Here is a 22676-nt window from a genome sequence, read left to right as displayed (position 1 = left end):
CGTATTGTGCAAGAAAACTCACAATTTCTGGAACACAAATATCCAGAGAAAAAATGTAGTGCCATTATGTATGCATTCAAAAAATGCAAGAATTCTCCCGTAAATCTCAATAGCATCAAATAGCTAAAACACGAACACGTTCCCGAACAATGACTCTAAGTCATGAACTGAGATAATATCCACACTAACTGGAGAGAAAAAAAAATAAATTCCAAATTCACCCATGGTAAAAAAAACTTGTGTCAGCGATGGCTAATTTCCAAAAAAGGAGAAAAGAAAAATCAACGGCACTGTTCACTATCTCCCGTAACTCACTAGATGTCAAGCAATTATCTGCTGAACACATCAAATAAGAAAAAAAAACTAAAATAATGTGTTGTTAGTTCTTCCCATAATCACAAAAGATTTCACCTCCCTTGACAGCATTAAAACACCCACGTATTAGTACATAAAAAATCAGTATCAGAAATATCACTATCACAAAAATCACCAAAAGAATTGCTATCATCAAAATCATCAGTATCAGTACAAAAAATATCACCAATGTTAATGCTTGTCCATTCTCCAAAAATTCAGCAAAAGTTCAGCAAAATTCCACACAGTTCACCAAGATTCAGTCAGATTCATCAAGATTCAGCAAAACTCTCCCGTGAATCATGTGAACGAAAATATTCTCCAAAGTTACAAGAACTCAACAAATAATTAACACAAGACTTCTCCCATTAATTCATTGTAATAATTCTCCTTGAATAATTATCTGTAATAATTATCAAATAATCTCCCATGAAATATCTCAAATCTCTCGTAAAACAATTCTCCCGTAATGATAATTATACCTAGGCAAACCTCCCGTGACACATCTCAAGTATAACAATTATTAATAATAATAATAATAACTCTCCATAGCAATAATTCTCTTGCAAAAATCTCAAGTAAGGGTGACATTCAAATAGCATACAACAGTATTGCTGAATCCTATGACATACAATTTCTCCAGCATGCAACACCATGACATAACACCATTGCCACACAACACAGATACAACACCAATCATCGGCATTTCAAAGTAATTTCTCCAACACAATAAAAAAAAATAATCTGTGTATCCCCCTTATATTTGTGTCTTTCAAGGCACAAAGAAACATATAACACATCCCGTGCATGTTAACTACTTTTCCCCACCCCTCATTCACGGAAAGAAAATCTCTTTTTATTCCTTTTCTCTTCGTCCAAGAGAGAAAAAAAAAATCTCTTTTCTAAAAAAAAGACTCTACGGGCATTTCACTTCATCAACTTATCAATCAGCTGATATCTTAGCATTCAATGTCAAGGCCAGACCCATACCGCAACACAAAGAAAAAAAAAAAAAAGGAAAAGGGGGAGTTCACCCACACTGAGAAAAAAAAATTTCTCTCCCCTGAGAACAACCCCTTAGTCGAGCGGCAGAACAGCCCGAGGCATACCAGTAGTATCCCCCATCCCTGCACTATCTCTCGAGTGAGGCTAGTGGTACCTTCCATGCTACTATCCCCCCGAGGGATGCCCGTACCCTCGCAATACTAGGCGCCTCTCTGCAGAAATGTGCTGAGCCCGTAAAATTGTGGCCGCTCTGTGTCACTAAGCCAAATATGCTTATCTAAGCACAGTTCCCATGCATAGAAAAATACACTCATATGTTTTAAACAAAGATGAATGCATACGTCTATTATAAACACGTGCAAATAAAGAAAACACGTCACTATGGGGCAAAGACAAGAAAAATTGTTGACCTCTTGAACCAATCCCATTTCCCTGAAATATTTAAACAAAAACCCACTCCTTCAAAACAATAGTTTAACACTCACCACTCCATAATGGGAAAAAAGAACTCGAAATTCTTCGTAAAAACGCGTAAATCTCGTCGGCACAATACAAACGCGACCGGTGAGATGGCCCCTAGCAACACTCACTTACAAACTAGACTGAGTTGCTTGTCTCACGACTCCCACCCTGAAGAATCTCGGTACGAGCAAATTTGATGACCCTAATAGAAATTTTCTTTCCTCATCCCCCCATCCCACAGACGGATATTTTCTCTACCCCTTTTTATCTTTTAACTGGCCAACCATCTCTACATTGGCGTTCCTAGGCATAGAAAAGAAAGAAGACTTTCTATATCCCCTCTTAACCGCTGACACCACTATAAACATGGGGGGAAGAACCCCCAGTATTCATAAGGTAAGCGTGGACACGAAACGGAAGGCAGACCCCCACACCTTATTACACACACAGGCTCTCTCTCTCTCTCTCTCTCTCCTGGCAATCACCCCATCTCTCTCTCTCTCTCTCTCTCCACCTCTTTCTCTCCATTCTAACAGGTAATGAAAATGAGAGAGTTGCATCATAACATAACGTTTATTTACAAGAATAACTAAATCAATTAACTAAGTAATCCAGTCTTACAGACTAACTCAATGTCAAGTCACCCAAAAGTCCACACCCCTCCCTGGGAACTCTGTCCCCCGGTATTCCAGATCCGTCTGTTCAAAGATACAGAACACATCTCGGTAAGTACACACACAAGTTTAAAGACAAAGTTAATAAAATGGAACATCTTACAAGATATCAAACAAGCCATCCCTTTGGCTAAAGTAAAGGTAACACTTACCCATTCCCAACCGGAATATCACTCACTGATAAATAAAAACACTTTGGCATCTGCCATCATGGCTTCGCCTTCCTCCCCCGAATGTCTGTGCAAGTCTTCCCATAACTTGGCTAGTGATACATTATGAATAGAAGAGGCGCACACGCACATACGAACACACAGTTCGATAACGCCTCGCGGTTCTAGCTGCATCTAGTTTCACAAAGGCACTTTGGGAAGAGTTCATAAACTGTCGTACATTGACTTCCTGAATTAAGCACTTTTATCTCACGCCATCCCTTAGAACTCATTGATCAGCTACCCTCAGGTCGTTACTCTGCCCTGTTCTCCACATTCCATAGGTTACAGAGAATGCACGAACAATATATTATTAATCAAAATCCCTATGTCTTACATATATATACATATATATATACATATATATATATATATATATATATATATATATATATATTATTAGGGATTTTCGAGGTCAAATGACACTCGTTTAAAACAAATTGAAACAAACTCTAATTGGCAAACTTAACCTACCTTTGTTACATTGCATGCCCTCTTTGGAGTTGGCTGAAAGTCAAAACTAGGCAAAAATAAACTCCCATGGTTACAAAAATGTACTTTTTATTTCCTAAAATTAGCTCACATGAAAATGGAATAAAATTAATTAACTCTGACTCAAAAAAACGTTAAACTATCATATTCCCCTCAAAATCATATTTAAGTAAGTACCCCCTCTTCCCCTAAGTGTCCAAACATTAATAGTTTATTAATAGTCAAAACCAGTCAGAAAATAAACCCATTGGTGACTTTGAATCCATCTGAAATAAAGAGACCACAATTATGACATCACTTAAATATTAAATTTAGTCAATAAAGAATGTGTACTGCACCTCACTTCTCTTTCTCTAGACTCAAAGTAAATTGTCACTTAAAATGGTTAACCTTTTCAAAGTTCATTTTTACGGTACCTTGTCCGACAGACCTGCAACACCTCTTCCAGGCGTGTTCAACACTCTGTCAATCAAAATCAGTGAGTCCTCCCCTTTACAACTGTTCTTCAGATAATATGTCATTTTCTGTTTGTTACGAACACACACACACACACACACACACCGATTGGCACACAATAGGCATGCATGCTTCATGCATGAAATTCGTGGTCCTCGGAGCGTGTCACAGACAACAAAGGTGCACTAGTAAGCTATCCTGTCTGTTTTTTCATTTCTGCATCTTCGTTTCGCACTTGTCTCTAACTGGCAAGAGCTAAGGTTGACAACCCGATTACTGTGCCTTTAAGATGGCTCGGCCACCTATGTCTTTTGTGCACCCCTGTCGGGCACCACATTGGCTACTGGTATATACTAGTCCATAATATTTGCAAGATAGACCCTATAACACATATTTCGACTATCATTATAGCCATTATAACTGCGATCAATGGAACTGTGTAGCGTTCGTCGAAGGATAATTCATCCCCATCATTATCCTCTAGCGGTAAGTTCCACGCTGGACGAGTGGTTTTCGAGCTGGGCTGCCAATCCGGTGGTCCCAGGTTCGATTCCCGGCTCGGTCAACGCGGAATCAGAGAAATTTATTTCTGGTGATAGAAGTTCATTTCTCGATATAGTGTGGTTCGGATCCCACAATAAGCTGTAGGTCCCGTTGCTAGGTAACCAATTGGTTCCTAGCCACGTAAAAATATCTAATCCTTCGGGCCAGCCCTAGGAGAGCTGTTAATCAGCTCAGTGGTCTGGTAAAACTAAGATATACTTAACTTTTTATCCTCTAGCGGTGGAACCGTAACCATCTCCTGTGTAGGCGGAACTTGAACTGCCCCATGGTCCCATGTAAGTGTTTCACGAACACCTTCATCGAATAATTGTAGATCCCGGCAGAGTGCGTGAACGATCTCGAAATAACTCAGCATGCGCCATTATTAAGCGTCTGCGCCCCTGTAGGTGTATCCTATCACCATCGTTGCTGAACTATAGATTAGACGTCTTCCGATGAAGGAATCGTAACTCCCACCTTGTTGTCAACTTGAAATATCCCGTGACTCCCATGCAAGCTCATCTTGCACTCGCCTCGTAGAAAATTGTAGACTCCTGATTTGTCCCAGAATGTATCCTGAGACGATCCACTGACGACATCTCGTCCTTGCAAAGGCGATCCGTAACATCGTCGCCCATGTGAAGATCCGACCTCTGGCGTTGTGATCCAAGTTGTTTTCGTTGTCACCCTTGAGTGAAGTTGGGAATTCTCTAAAGTCATCGTGTGTCCGTATTTGAAAAGTCTACATGATCATAGAACAAATAAAGTTTTGCTTTAACACACGAATCTGTCATAAACTAATATACCCAATCTCATAGTCAAATATTAAGAACTAAAATTCCTCACTAAAATAAAATATGATCTTTATCTACTGAATCCTCATAACTAATCCCGTATCTGACAAATATACTACCAAAAAACCCCATAATGTTATACAGCAAAACCCTGTAAATGTTTATACAGCTAACCTCCATCAAACATAATGCTGAATATCCCTTCTATCTTACATATCCCAAGATAAATTCTACCTCCTTTCTATAATAGAAATCCTATGTGAAACTTAACCCCGATTACAAGTTTCCCTTGTAGGAAAAAATAAATAATAATTTAACTTTTCCTATTACAAAATGTATAAGGAGAGAAAAAAAAATATATATAATTCAGCGCTTTTCCATATAAAACGTAGTATGTATCATCACGCAAATTGCTGCTGCAACATATCCTATCGACCCGAATTGACCCCTTAAATTCTTCCCCATGGAATGTCATCATCGACATTCCTGAAAACGGTGCAAACCTCCGAGTAATTAACTCCAAAAGAAGATATCAACAACCGGTCTCATCACAGCATTGCCAGCATTTAGCCACCTGTGTATACAGCATGTGCTCAAATCGCACTATGGACTTGTCTAGTCAGACTCGTAAACTCAGAAATCATCATTCCTTCAAATGGCCCAAAGTATCATTCCCTGAAATCGTCGATGGGAATCCTCAATAATCTTTACTGATACTATTAAAAACCACCAATTCCCCTCAAAACAAATTATACCTCAGGACATCCTCGTTGTCAACCATCAAGGGTAACCCAAAAAAGAAATTGGTCCTCGAAACGTAACTCAATTCAATGATTACTGCCACATGTACATAAAACCCCAATAATCACCTAGTCGGGATATAAACCACAGAAAACCACAATTCAACAATTATATACTGACAAATATAACCACTGATGAATATAAAAATACAACACCTTTATAGGGCCCCATAAAACCACAATGCACTAGTGCCACCCCCAAGAGCCATAACACCAAAAGAACCACAATCCCCACCTCTTTGGCTCGTAAAACCACAGATCACCACCAAAAATTATCGCCGCAAGAAATTCACCACCAAAATAGCCACACACAAAATTCTCCACCAAAATAGCCACAAAAAATTCAGCCCCTTAAACCAATACCGCCAGGAATCACCACACGGACCTCTTATAATATTTCACAACTTAACAGAAATTTCCCATATTTTACACCCTGTTTTTCATCATGAAATAATTACCTCTGGTTTTTACGCCAAATCACTGCAGTTTGCACATAAGAAAATAGTAGAAGAAATGAAAGGGAAAAAACGTTACATTAAACTGATTAATCACATTTCGTCATCAAAAAAATGCAACTGAGCAATATTATTATTAGTTACTGTAACCAACCCTTTTCAGTTTAGATATATGAGTTAATTTCGACCGACTGTCTTTACATCTAAGACTATAAATCTGTTTCCTGTCTTTTCTTCAATAACTCTAAAAGGACCTTCAAATTTCGGACCCAATTTGTAATTTAGTTCATTTCTCACATATATTTTTAAAAATACATTGTCTCCAACAGTGATTTTAATATCGAATGTTTTTTTCTTACTTCTTTCCACCATTTCTTGGGCCGTAGCCTCGAGATTACGGCTGAGACAAGCATGTCTCTCCTTTGCTGTGGAAATTAATGCTTCGATTGTATCTTCTCCATGATGAGGTATAGTTAACAGATCAAATGTGCCTCGTGCTTGGCAACCGGACAGTGTTTCAAATGCATTTTAATGAAATCACTAACCACAGTGTTGATGTTATGTCTAACAACATCTATATATCTATCCCAGTTTTTATCATTTCCTCCTACAGTCTTCCTGAGAGCTTCGAGCACTTTCCTGTTTGCTCGTTCACATAACCCATTAGCTTCAGGTCTCTATGGAATAACTGTTACTTTCTGTATCCCCATGACTTCTGCCAAACATTATAAAGTTTTGTTTACGAATTCTCTGCCATTGTCGGTCAATAAAACCTCAGGTGAGCCATATCTGCAAATAATACCATTGAAAAATGCTATAGCTACTTCTTCAGCCGTTTTATGCTTAAGTAGAAAAAATTTCTACTATTCTCGTTAGTTCATCTATTATTACCAACAGGTACTTATTCGGATATCTAGATTCACAAAAATTTCCTAGGATATCCATATGTATTCTCTGAAAAGGTCTACTTGGTATCAGATATGACCCTAACTTGCAGGAATATATCCTTGCAGGTTTGCAAGCATTGCATACTGTACAGTTTTTCAAAAAATTTTCCACATCTTTCCCTATGTTTTTCCAGATATATTTAGAACGCACCTCATTATACGTTTTTTCTATCCCCAAGTGTGGACTACCAAACCTGTTATGTACTATATCCAAAACCACTTGAATTAGGACTTTCGGAATTACGATCTGTGTCATGTCTCCTTTACTTTCACTAGTATATTTAATTTTCCCGACCAACAGATTACCTTCTAATTCTAAACCCGAAAAAGGTAACTCATAACCTTTCCTGACTAACTCCCCTCTGAGAAACGCTTTTGCATCTGCCAAAATTTCATCTTCATCCTGCCTTTACTCTATAAGACTTATATCCCATTGTATAGAATCACTAGTGACTAGGGTAACTTGAGATCCTGCCGTGTCATAAAAATTTCTACTAAGGGCATCTGCGACTACATTTAATTTGCCTTCTATATATTTGAGCTTTGCATTGAAGTCCCTGATAGTTAAGAACCATCGAGCTCATTTAGGTGACAAATCGGGTTAGTTAAAAGATCCAATAATGGCTTGTGCTCTGTAAGAACATCTACTTTATTCCCCATCACTAGCATTTTAAAATGAACCAAACTTGATACTATTGCAAAGGCTTCTTTATCTATGGTAGCCATTAATCTTTCATTGCTGCCCCCTTTGTTCTAACCTTCCTGCTATAAAACGCTATGGGATTGAATTTCCCATCAAATTTTTGCATAAGGCAAGCACCTATACCCTCCTGACTGGCATCAGTCACTAATGTGAATGGTTTGCTGTAATCTGGAAATTTCAGAACTTGGGGATTCATTAACGTGTCCTTAAGTTTTTTAAAAACTTTCTTCCTGTGGTTTTTCTCCACTGAAATTGAATGTCTTCCCGCAGTATACTGTTAGAAGAGCTGCTATGTTAGAAAATCCTTTCACAAACCTACGAAAAAACCTGCTCCCATCCCAAGGAATGACTTAATTTCTTTCTTTGATTTTGGGGTGTGAAAATCTGCTATTGCTTTGATTTTATCGTCGTTTGCTCTAACCCCTTCCTTGGATATGACATGACTTAAATATGTGATTTGATTTTTCAAGAAGGAACACTTAGCTAGCTTAATTTTCAACCCTGCTAACCTTAGTCTCCTAAGTACTTCCTAAAGCACTTCCAGGTGGTTGCATGATGTACACAAAAACATTTTTACCCAATAACCCGTGCAAAACTGTGTTTACAACTGGTAAAGGTCTCGGACTACCCGATAAACCGAACGGCATCCACATAAATTCAGTGTCCCTTGGGCACTGAAAAGGCCCGTACATTTCTTACTATTTTCACTAAGAGGGACCCGCAGAAAACCCTGCGCTAAATCAATTGAGCTTTAAATATTATGTCCTCGATTTCTACAATAGATCTGGTATGCATGTGACTGGGTACCGGTCAGGAATTGTTTTTTAATTCAAACGTCCAAAATCGGCGCATACTCGGACAGAACAGTCCTCTTAGCGCTGCCTAACAGAGGAAAGTTGTATGGAGACACACTAGGTCTAATGATTCCTTCCTCTTTTCCCATTTATTGACCTCTTTTTCTACCTGTTCTCTGATTTTGAAAGGTATGCGGTATGCAGGAATAAAAATTTGTTTATAACACATTTGTCAATCGTAGTTTATCCCCCTCGTAAACAAAGCTACCGTGTCCCCAGATTCTGCCAAGAGCTCGCTTACCGCTTCTATATGCTCATTATAATCCGTATTAGCTAAATGTTCTCTGATATTTGCTTCTTTGATTGCATTTCTGCCTCTGAAAACTCAGTTTTTTTTTTTTCCCTCCACAATAGCCATCTGAGCCACTGTTCATTAAACTCCAATCTTGGAGATCTACCACAATATATATTCTTCTGGTATTTTCTAACTGTATCATTACAGTTCAATATTCTACCCATGTAACACCAGTGTTTGATACACTGTTCACTGATGTAGTGCTAAGAACCCCTCTTAGTTTCTCACTACCCTCAATTACGCATACTTCCCTGGGTTTTATCACATCCCTCAATTTTGACTTTTACCATAGTCTTTGAACCTGGCATTAGAATAACATCCTCTGATGAAACACATTTATACGTATTTGTGGTTAGTACCTCCCAGTTCCACGATCCCATAAATATCACCACCCATGGTTCTCATTGCATCCACCAAGACCCCATTGTTAATATCAGTAATAATATAAGTATTAGTAGGTATTAGTATCACCACCCATAACACCATTGTCAAACCCACCAAAATCGTTACCACCGTGGCCCTCAATATCTCGTTTAACATCACTGCAGTTATTCCCCGTATCATCAGTGTGGGTTTTGGTATCACCACTCCCCCTATCCCTGGTACATTACCATTAGCACCACCAAATGCACCCCATTTTCAGTAATCCCCATACCCTCAGTTTCACTTACGTCCTCATAAGGGATAAATACACTGGGTATTCCAACCGTTATACCACTAACACCTGCATGAACCAATATCTTGTGTCTTCTACATGCAGGATGGTCCAGCAAAAGTCTGTTGCCCAACGCAACCCCTTTTATAACCAAAAATGGTTCTATTAACATTCTATCACTCAGAGTAAATCATATTCTAACAAAACCCAGGGTGTTTAATCTATGGGCTTGCACATCACACACTATCTCCATTGAGGGTTTCAAAGGGTAATAGGAGAACATGAATTGATACAGATTATGGTCCAATAAATTGATAGACGCTCTGCAGTCTATAAAGATCGGGATATCCACATCCCCCACTGTTCCATGGGGCAAAGACAAGAAAAATTGTTGACCTCTTGAACCAATCCCATTTCCCTGAAATATTTAAACAAAAACCCACTCCTTCAAAACAATAGTTTAACACTCACCACTCCATAATGGGAAAAAAGAACTTGAAATTCTTCGTAAAAACGCGTAAATCTCGTCGGCACAATACAAACGCGACCGGTGAGATGGCCCCTAGCAACACTCACTTACAAACTAGACTGAGTTGCTTGTCTCACGACTCCCACCCTGAAGAATCTCGGTACGAGCAAATTTGATGACCCTAATAGAAATTTTCTTTCCTCATCCCCCCATCCCACAGACGGATATTTTCTCTACCCCTTTTTATCTTCTAACTGGCCAACCATCTCTACATTGGCGTTCCTAGGCATAGAAAAGAAAGAAGACTTTCTATATCCCCTCTTAACCGCTGACACCACTATAAACATGGGGGGAAGAACCCCCAGTATTCATAAGGTAAGCGTGGACACGAAACGGAAGGCAGACCCCCACACCCTATTACACACACAGGCTCTCTCTCTCTCTCTCTCTCTCTCCTGGCAATCACCCCATCTCTCTCTCTCTCTCTCTCTCTCTCCACCTCTTTCTCTCCATTCTAACAGGTAATGAAAATGAGAGAGTTGCATCATAACATAACGTTTATTTACAAGAATAACTAAATCAATTAACTAAGTAAATCCAGTCTTACAGACTAACTCAATGGTCAAAAGGTCCCCAAACCCAAAAATCCACACCCTCCCTGGGGGGAAAAACTCTGTCCCCCGGTAATTTCCAGATCCGTCTGTTCAAAGATACAGAACATCTCGGTAAGTACACACAAGTTTTTTAAAGCACAAAGTTAATAAAATGGAACATCTTACAAGATATCAAACAAGCCAATCCCTTTGGCTAAAGTAAAGGTAAACACTTACCCATTCCCAACCGGAATATCACTCACTGATAAATAAAAACACTTTGGCATCTGCCATCATGGCTTCGCCTTCCTCCCCCGAATGTCTGTGCAAGTCTTCCCATAAACTTGGCTAGTGATACATTATGAATAGAAGAGGCGCACACGCACATACGAACACACAGTTTGATAACGCCTCGCGGTTCTAGCTGCATCTAGTTTCACAAAGGCACTTTGGGAAGAGTTCATAAACTGTCGTACATTGACTTCCTGAATTAAGCACTTTTATCTCACGCCATCCCCTAGAACTCATTGATCAGCTACCCTCAGGTCGTTACTCTGCCCTGTTCTCCACATTCCATAGGTTACAGAGAATGCAACGAACCAATATATTATTAATCAAAATCCCTATGTCTTACATATATATACATATATATATACATATATATATATATATATATATATATATATATATTAGGGATTTTCGAGGTCAAATGACACTCGTTTAAACAAATTGAAACAAACATCTAATTGGCAACTTAACCTACCTTTGTTACATTGCATGCCCTCTTTGGAGTTGGCTGAAAGTCAAACTAGGCAAAAATAAACTCCCATGGTTACAAAAATGTACTTTTTATTTCCTAAAATTAGCTCACATGAAAATGGAATAAAATTAATTAACTCTGACTCAAAAAAACGTTAAACTATCATATTCCCCTCAAAATCATTCTTAAGTAAGTACCCCCTCTTCCCCTAAGTGTCCAAACATTAATAGTTTATTAATAGTCAAAACCAGTCAGAAAATAAACCCATTGGTGACTTCGAATCCATCTGAAATAAAGAGACCACAATTATGACATCACTTAAATATTAAATTTAGTCAATAAAGAATGTGTACTGCACCTCACTTCTCTTTCTCTGGACTCAAGTAATTGTCACTTAAAATGTTAACCTTTTCAAAGTTCTTTTTTACGGTACCTTGTCCGACAGACCTGCAACACCTCTTCCAGGCGTGTTCAACACTCTGTCAATCAAAATCAGTGAGTCCTCCCCTTTACAACTGTTCTTCAGATAATATGTCATTTTCTGTTCGTTACGAACACACACACACACACACACACCGATTGGCACACAATAGGCATGCATGCTTCATGCATGAAATTCGTGGTCCTCGGAGCGTGTCACAGACAACAAAGGTGCACTAGTAAGCTATCCTGTCTGTTTTTTCATTTCTGCATCTTCGTTTCGCACTTGTCTCTAACTGGCAAGAGCTAAGGTTGACAACCCGATTACTGTGCCTTTAAGATGGCTCGGCCACCTATGTCTTTTGTGCACCCCTGTCGGGCACCACATTGGCTACTGGTATATACTAGTCCATAATATTTGCAAGATAGACCCTATAACACATATTTCGACTATCATTATAGCCATTATAACTGCGATCACTGGAACTGTGTAGCGTTCGTCGAAGAAGAATTCATCCCCATCATTATCCTCTAGCGGTGGAACCGTAACCATCTCCTGTGTAGGCGGAACTTGAACTGCCCCATGGTCCCATGTAAGTGTTTCACGAACACCTTCATCGAATAATTGTAGATCCCGGCAGAGTGCGTGAACGATCTCGAAATAACTCAGCATGCGCCATTATTAAGCGTCTGCGCCCCCTGTAGGTGTATCCTATCACCATCGTTGCTGAACTATAGATTAGACGTCTTCCGATGAAGGAATCGTAACTGCCACCTTGTTGTCAACTTGAAATATCCCGTGACTCCCATGCAAGCTCATCTTGCACTCGCCTCGTAGAAAATTGTAGACTCCTGATTTGTCCCAGAATGTATCCTGAGACGATCCACTGACGACATCTCGTCCTTGCAAAGGCGATCCGTAACATCGTCGCCCATGTGAAGATCCGACCTCTGGCGTTGTGATCCAAGTTGTTTTCGTTGTCACCCTTGAGTGAAGTTGGGAATTCTCTAAAGTCATCGTGTGTCCGTATTTGAAAAGTCTACATGATCATAGAACAAATAAAGTTTTGCTTTAACACACGAATCTGTCATAAACTAATATACCCAATCTCATAGTCAAATATTAAGAACTAAAATTCCTCACTAAAATAAAATATGATCTTTATCTACTGAATCCTCATAACTAATCCCGTATCTGACAAATATACTACCAAAAAACCCCATAATGTTTATACAGCAAAACCCCTGTAATGTTTATACAGCTAACCTCCATCAAACATAATGCTGAATATCCCTTCTATCTTACATATCCCAAGATAAATTCTACCTCCTTTCTATAATAGAAATCCTATGTAAAGCTTAACCCCGATTACAAGTTTCCCTTGTAGGAAAAAATAAATAATAATTTAACTTTTCCTATTACAAAATGTATAAGGAGAGAAAAAAAAACATATATATAATTCAGCGCTTTTCCATATAAAACGTAGTATGTATCATCACGCAAATTGCTGCTGCAACATATCCTATCGACCCGAATTGACCCCTTAAATTCTTCCCCATGGAATGTCATCATCGACATTCCTGAAAACGGTGCAAACCTCCGAGTAATTAACTCCAAAAGAAGATATCAACAACCGGCCTCATCACAGCATTGCCAGCATTTAGCCACCTGTGTATACAGCATGTGCTCAAATCGCACTATGGACTTGTCTAGTCAGACTCGTAAACTCAGAAATCATCATTCCTTCAAATGGCCCAAAGTCATTCATGAAATCGTCGATGGGAATCCTCAATAAATCTTTACTGATACTATAAAACCACATTCCTCAAAAATTATCCTCAGGACATCCTCATTGTCACCTCAAGGGTACCCAAAAATTGTCCTCGAAAACGTAACTCATTCATGATACTGCCACATGTACATAAAACCCCAATAATCACCTAGTCGGGATATAAACCACAGAAAACCACAATTCAACAATTATATACTGACAAATATAACCACTGATGCAATATCAAAAATACAAACACCTTTAATTAGGGCCCCAAAACATAAAACCACAAATGCACTATGTTGCCACCCCCAACCAAGAGCCACATAACACCAAAAAGAACCCACAAATCCCCACCTCTTTTCTTTGGGCTCGTAAAACCATAGATCACCACCGCCAAAAATTTTTATCGCCGCAAGAAAATTCTACCACCAAAATAGCCATACCACAAAAATTCTACCACCAAAATAGCCACAAAAAAATTCAGCCCCCTTAAACCAAAAATACCTCCGCAGGAATCACCACAAACAGGGACCCTTCTTAATAATATTTCACAAGTTCAAACAGAAACTTTTTCCCTTCCCATATTTTACACCCCGTTTTTCATCATGAAATAATTACCTCTGGTTTTTACGCCAAATCACTGCAGTTTGCACATAAGAAAATAGTAGAAGAAATGAAAGGGAAAAAACGTTACATTAAACTGATTAATCACATTTCGTCATCAAAAAAATGCAACTGAGCAATATTATTATTAGTTACTGTAACCAACCCTTTTCAGTTTAGATATATGAGTTAATTTCGACCGACCTGTCTTTACATCTAAGACTATAAATCTGTTTCCTGTCTTTTCTTCAATAACTCTAAAAGGACCTTCAAATTTCGGACCCAATTTGTAATTTAGTTCATTTCTCACATATATTTTTAAAAATACATTGTCTCCAACAGTGATTTTAATATCGAATGTTTTTTTCTTACTTCTTTCCACCATTTCTTGGGCCGTAGCCTCGAGATTACGGCTGAGACAAGCATGTCTCTCCTTTGCTGTGGAAATTAATGCTTCGATTGTATCTTCTCCATGATGAGGTATAGTTAACAGATCAAATGTGCCTCGTGCTTGGCAACCGGACAGTGTTTCAAATGCATTTTAATGAAATCACTAACCACAGTGTTGATGTTATGTCTAACAACATCTATATATCTATCCCAGTTTTTATCATTTCCTCCTACAGTCTTCCTGAGAGCTTCGAGCACTTTCCTGTTTGCTCGTTCACATAACCCATTAGCTTCAGGTCTCTATGGAATAACTGTTACTTTCTGTATCCCCATGACTTCTGCCAAACATTATAAAGTTTTGTTTACGAATTCTCTGCCATTGTCGGTCAATAAAACCTCAGGTGAGCCATATCTGCAAATAATACCATTGAAAAATGCTATAGCTACTTCTTCAGCCGTTTTATGCTTAAGTAGAAAAATTTCTACTATTCTCGTTAGTTCATCTATTATTACCAACAGGTACTTATTCGGATATCTAGATTCACAAAAATTTCCTAGGATATCCATATGTATTCTCTGAAAAGGTCTACTTGGTATCAGATATGACCCTAACTTGCAGGAATATATCCTTGCAGGTTTGCAAGCATTGCATACTGTACAGTTTTTCAAAAAATTTTCCACATCTTTCCCTATGTTTTTCCAGATATATTTAGAACGCCACATTATACGTTTTTTCTATCCCCAAGTGTGGACTACCAAACCTGTTATGTACTATATCCAAAACCACTTGAATTAGGACTTTCGGAATTACGATCTGTGTCATGTCTCCTTTACTTTCACTAGTATATTTAATTTTCCCGACCAACAGATTACCTTCTAATTCTAAACCCGAAAAAGGTAACTCATAACCTTTCCTGACTAACTCCCCTCTGAGAAACGCTTTTGCATCTGCCAAAATTTCATCTTCATCCTGCCTTTACTCTATAAGACTTATAACCCATTGTATAGAATCACTAGTGACTAGGGTAACTTGAGATCCTGCCGTGTCATAAAAATTTCTACTAAGGGCATCTGCGACTACATTTAATTTGCCTTCTATATATTTGAGCTTTGCATTGAAGTCCCTGATAGTTAAGAACCATCGAGCTCATTTAGGTGACAAATCGGGTTAGTTAAAAAGATCCAATAATGGCTTGTGCTCTGTAAGAACATCTACTTTATTCCCCATCACTAGCATTTTAAAATGAACCAAACTTGATACTATTGCAAAGGCTTCTTTATCTATGGTAGCCATTAATCTTTCATTGCTGCCCCCTTTGTTCTAACCTTCCTGCTATAAAACGCTATGGGATTGAATTTCCCATCAAATTTTTGCATAAGGCAAGCACCTATACCCTCCTGACTGGCATCAGTCACTAATGTGAATGGTTTGCTGTAATCTGGAAATTTCAGAACTTGGGGATTCATTAACGTGTCCTTAAGTTTTTAAAAACTTTCTTCCTGTGGTTTTCTCCACTGAAATTGAATGTCTTCCCGCAGTACATCTGTTAGAAGAGCTGCTATGTTAGAAAATCCTTTCACAAACCTACGAAAAAAACCTGCCATCCCAAGGAATGACTTAATTTCTTTCTTTGATTTTGGGGTGTGAAAATCTGCTATTGCTTTGATTTTATCGTCGTTTGCTCTAACCCCTTCCTTGGATATGACATGACTTAAATATGTGATTTGATTTTTCAAGAAGGAACACTTAGCTAGCTTAATTTTCAACCCTGCTAACCTTAGTCTCCTAAGTACTTCCTAAAGCACTTCCAGGTGTTGCATGATGTACACAAAAACATTTTTACCCAATAACCCGTGCAAAACTGTGTTTACCAACCTGGTAAAGGTCATCGGACTACCCGATAAACCGAACGGCATCCACATAAATTCAGTGTCCCTTGGGCACTGAAAAGGCCCGTACATTTCTTACTATTTTCACTAAGAGGGACCCGCAGAAAACCCTGCGCTAAATCAATTGAGCTTTAAATATTATGTCCCTCGATTTCTACAATAAGATCTGGTATGCATGTGACTGGGTACCGGTCAGGAATTGTTTTTTAATTCAAACGTCCAAAATCGGCGCATACTCGGACAGAACAGTCCTTCTTAGCGCTGCTAACAGAGGAAAGTTGTATGGAGACACACTAGGTCTAATGATTCCTTCCTCTTCCCATTTATTGACCTCTTTTTCTACCTGTTCTCTGATTTTGAAAGGTATGCGGTATGCAGGAATAAAAATTTGTTATAACACATTTGTCAATCGTAGTTTATCCCCTCGTAAAGCTACCGTGTCCCCAGATTCTGCCAAGAGCTCGCTTACCGCTTCTATATGCTCATTATAATCCGTATTAGCTAAATGTTCTCTGATATTTGCTTCTTTGATTGCATTTCTGCCTCTGAAAACTCAGTTTTTCCCTCCACAATAGCCACTGAGCCACTGTCATTACTCCAATCTTGGAGATCTACCACATATATATTCTTCTGGTATTTTCTAACTGTATCATTACAGTTCAATAATTCTACCCATGTAACACCAGTGTTTGATACACTGTTCACTGATGTAGTGCTAAGAACCCCTCTTAGTTTCTCACTACCCTCAATTACGCATACTTCCCTGGGTTTATCACATCCCTCAATTTGACTTTTACCATAGTCTTTGAACCTGGCATTAGAATAACATCCTCTGATGAAACACATTTATACGTATTTGTGGTTAGTACCTCCCAGTTCCACGATCCCATAAATATCACCACCCATGGTTCTCATTGCATCCACCAAGACCCCATTGTTAATATCAGTAATAATATAAGTATTAGTAGGTATTAGTATCACCACCCATAACACCATTGTCAAACCCACCAAAATCGTTACCACCGTGGCCCTCAATATCTCGTTTAACATCACTGCAGTTATTCCCCGTATCATCAGTGTGGGTTTTGGTATCACCACTCCCCCTATCCCTGGTACATTACCATTAGCACCACCAAATGCACCCCATTTTCAGTAATCCCCATACCCTCAGTTTAACTTACGTCCTCATAAGGGATAAATACACTGGGTATTCCAACCGTTATACCACTAACACCTGCATGAACCAATATCTTGTGTCTTCTACATGCAGGATGGCCCAGCAAAAGTCTGTTGCCCAACGCAACCCCTTTTATAACCAAAAATGGTTCTATTAACATTCTATCACTCAGAGTAAATCATATTCTAACAAAACCCAGGGTGTTTAATCTATGGGCTTGCACATCACACACTATCTCCATTGAGGGTTTCAAAGGGTAATAGGAGAACATGAATTGATACAGATTATGGTCCAATAAATTGATAGACGCTCTGCAGTCTATAAAGATCGGGATATCCACATCCCCCACTGTTCCATATACTATAGGCCTGGGCTCTGGGACATCCCCCTCGAGACCACAATGGCACATACAAATCATCTGTACCCTTTTCGTTGATTGGCTTTCCAAAAATTTCACTGATCCCTTTGCCCTTTTATGTGACCTGCCTGGGAAGTTCTCGCATCTCTCCCTATCTGAGACGGGCAAGGTTTCCAACAGTGATCCACACTTTTACACATTCCATAATATTTGACTCTACATACTTTTTTCTGTGCCCTGGTTTATTACAATTGTAGGAACGCAACTGCTGTTGCCTTTGATCGATCGACCCTCTTATTATATTCCACTTTTGCAAACAAATGGGAAGAAGGAAATTCTGTGTCTCTTTGCATTGTATTTTTTGGACCAGTCCAATTAAAAAATATACTATCCACCGTGGGACATTTGGACATAGGTTTCTGAATTTGGGCATAAATTAGTTCTTTGTCTGATGTAGGTCCAATCTTTTCATCAAAACTGTCCACTATTGCATCTGGTACATCATGTAATAGCATTGCGAAAAGTATCAATTTGTGTAAATTGTCAAGTGAGACATTATTCCCATTTACCCATTTGGAATTTTTCAATTTCTGTATCCATTCTACCACTGAGTCAAAATAAGGCTTGTTATGCCTTTCCGAATTTTGTACAGCCCTCTTAAATCTCTTACCATATCAATGTGTTCCTTTGAGCCATAAGCTGCTCTTAAAAATGCTTGTAATTCGGCCCATGACCGGCATTTTGTGTACTGAAAACTCCTACACCTAAAAGATAAATCTCCTGTATTGAAATCTAACAAGGCTTTTGCCTCTGTGAGCGCCTCTGTATCATCCTTAATTCCCTTGGCGTTTAGATAGTTATTCACCCCTTCAATAAATATTTGCACTGGTTGGGAAAGAGCGCCATCCACAATACCTCGAAAAGGGCTAACCCCCGCACTTATGTTTTCTATTCTATGTACCAGTGTCTGGTTTCCACTTGCGTCGGCCATTTTGCTTTCTTTATGAAAACTCTTATACTTTAGGATTCGCCCCGACCTCAGTAATATTGATATATTTATGCGCACACAAACCCCCAACCAAAAATTAATAATACATCATTCACCAATAAATTACCACCAATAAAAAGAAAAAAAAAAGAGAAAATAAACTTATACATTCACATCTTCATAGGACCGAAGTCAGTACCTGGCTACACTTGCAACCGCACATAATTAATTCCCATCATGATATAAATTCACTTTACCCCTCCAAAACACAGGAACACGTCTTTACATTAAACAACCACTAAGATGACTACCCGTGCTAGGTAGTGTACACTGCTTCTAAATCCCCTTAAGTCAGCAATAGAGTCAGTTGCCCGATACATAATTATATCCACTCTCCCCCAAAATATGCCTAGCCTATATAGTCTCTTTGGAGGCGCTACCTATAGGCATTAATGTACCTTTTTACCGCTGCCACCACTCTATTAGGGATTTTCGAGGTCAAATGACACTCGTTTAAACAAAATGAAACAAAACATCTAATTGGCAACTTAACCTACCCTTGTTACGTTGCATGCCCTCTTTGGAGTTGGCTGAAAGTCAAACTAGGCAAAGATAAACTCCCGTGGTTACTAAAATATACTTTTTATTTCCCAAAATTAGCTCACATGCAAATGGAATAAAATTAATTGCCTCTGACTCAAAAGAAATGTTAAATTATCATATTCCTCTCAAAATCATATCTAAGTAAGTACCCCCTCTTCTCCTGTGTCCAAACATTAATAGTATATTAATAGACAAAACCAGTCAGAAAATAAACCCATTGGTGACTTCAAATCCATCTGAAATAAAGAGACCATAATTATGACATCGCTTAAATATTAAAGTTAGTCAATAAAGAATGTGTACTGCACCTCACTTCTCTTTCTCTAGAGGTACCTTGTCCGATGGACCTGCAACACCTCTTCCAGGCGTGTTCAAAAGTCTGTCAATCAAAATCAGTGAGTCCCCCCTTTGCAACAGTTCTTCAGATAATATGTCATTTTCTGTTCGTTATGAACACACACACACACCGATTGGCACACAATAGGCATGCATGTTTCATGCATAAAACTCGTGATCCTCGGAGCGTGTCACTGACCACAAAGGTGCACTAGTAAGCTATCCTGCCTGTTTTTTCATTTCAGCATCTTCGAGGATTCCAGCGTTTTGCATCTGTCTCTAACCGGCAAGAGCTAAGGTTGACAACCCGATTACTGTGCCTTTCAGATATATATATATATATATATATTATATATGTGTGTGTGTGTGTGTGTGTGTGTGTGTGTGTAATGTTTATGTTTGTATGTGTGTGCTTGTTTGCGTGTGTGTGCGCACTCATACGACGCACGGTACGAATACCGTATGATAAAATTAACGGAGAATACTAAAAAGGAAAAGAAAAAGTACAAGGCTTACAAAGGATAAAAAATCACAAAAGACTTTACGAAAAGTGAAATACAATAGTTGAGTCAGAGAGAGAGAGAGAGAGAGAGAGGCCCTTCAGCGTAAATGACTTCTTCCTCGTAATGGTGATTACCCGAGATAATGAAGGCTGAAGATAAGGCGTGAAGGAACTCACTTCAGGATACGGCGAGTGGCGAGAAGAAGGAAGGACTCTTCCATCCTCCGCCTTTTCAGCGGAAGACGATCTTCCCAGGGCTGATGACGTCGTCAGATAGAATCTGTATCGACGTCCTTGAATACTACTATGTTTAAGGAGGAAACTCTCTCGAGATAAGGATTCATCTGTAATTGGAGCTGAGGAATTTGATGCAAAGCGTTTCGCGTTCCGTGTCTGTTATCAAGTGAGGTTCATTTAAATACATATACAAATTTATGTTTGTGTGTATATATATATATATATATATATATATATATATATATATATATATATATATATATATGAAGGTATAAGCCATGGAGGAAAGTGAAACACTGGAGTAGCTACAAGATCTTTCGACTCAAAGGACGTTGAGTGGAAAGATCTTGCAGCTCCTCCAGTGTTTCACTTTCCTTCGTGGCTTATACTTTCATTTATACATTTATCACGTTCCGAACTTTCGTGATTCATTTACACACACATACACACACACGCACACGCACACGCACACACACACACGCGCGCGCACACACACACACACATATATATATATATATATATATATATATATATATATATATATATATATATAATGTGTGTCTGTACAACTGAATCACGAAAATATGGAACGTGATGAATATATAGATAGAGACAGAATTCCCGAAGGAAAGAGAATCGAGGCCTTTCGACATCTTGTCCTTTACTTAGCGACTAGAGAAATATTAAAATAAGTTTACGAAGAATGCTCGTATAAATGACAAGTGGGGATTACAAAGGAATTGTGATGGCTTCCAGGTACATGTTTTTTCCTTTGTAATTCACATATTAAACAGTACAGAACATTAATTTCTAATAAAATACAGTGTATTTATTTTAATTTCCGTCGATTTTAGCACGTCCCCCGAGTAAGCTGGAGGTCGGATCACGCCTTGTTAAGCATTCCTTTAATAACCTTTTCATTTCTAGTTGCTTTGTTTCCTCTTTTCAGGTGATTTAAATCTTCTCTTCTCATTGTCTTGACCTTTCACGAATCTGTCTTGATTACTTTAGTAGCTTTAAACCTCATGAATATTATTCGTGGGAGCTAAAAATGCGTAATAATATGTTTCTAACATCTGTGACATTTGTTCGTATTCTTCCGATATTCCTTTTTGGCCATTTTGATGTAATTTCCTCAAATTTTTTACAAACACAAGACCTTTCAAAATCATTGCGTACGGTTTTCATCTTGCTTCCTTTAAGATGGATTCGTTTACTTATTACTTCACCCTCATATATACATATATATATATATATATATATATATATATATATATATATAATATATGACTGGTAAAAATGTTCTGTTACAACAGAATTCCATCTAATAAAAAGAGCCAATAAAAACACCAAAATATAGAAAGAAAGTACTATATTTCAGAGACCACTGTCTCTCCCTTCAGGCAGATGACAGCAGTCTTTGAAATATAGTACTTTTTTTCTATATTTTTGGCGTTTTTATGGGCTCCTTTTATTATATGTATGTATACATATAGATATATTTCTTACTCTCCTGTCTTTCAATTGCGATATGAACCAAAGCAACTAACGTGTAACGAAAATAATTTTTGTAAAATAAATAGAATAGATGTGCGTCATCTGTTCTTCATGGAGCGGAATAAGCAAAGCACCATTTAAGTCTTACTTTTGACAAATGTTTCCAGATATTAAACGCCAGCGAGTTTCTCCTCTCAAAAAAAAAATATCTCAGATAAATTAACGTAATGGAATTAATTTCCTCCCCAACACCTTACCTAAATGTATATATTTTCTACACCTCCGTTCATATTCTCTTTCTTCCATCTTGCTATCCGCCCTCTCCTAACAATTGTCTCATAGTGCAACTGCTTTGAGGTTTTCCTCCTGTTACACCTTTC

Source organism: Macrobrachium nipponense, chromosome 13, assembly GCF_015104395.2.
Source record: "Macrobrachium nipponense isolate FS-2020 chromosome 13, ASM1510439v2, whole genome shotgun sequence".
Lineage (NCBI taxonomy): Eukaryota > Metazoa > Arthropoda > Malacostraca > Decapoda > Palaemonidae > Macrobrachium > Macrobrachium nipponense.
This window is presented reverse-complemented; position numbering follows the sequence as displayed.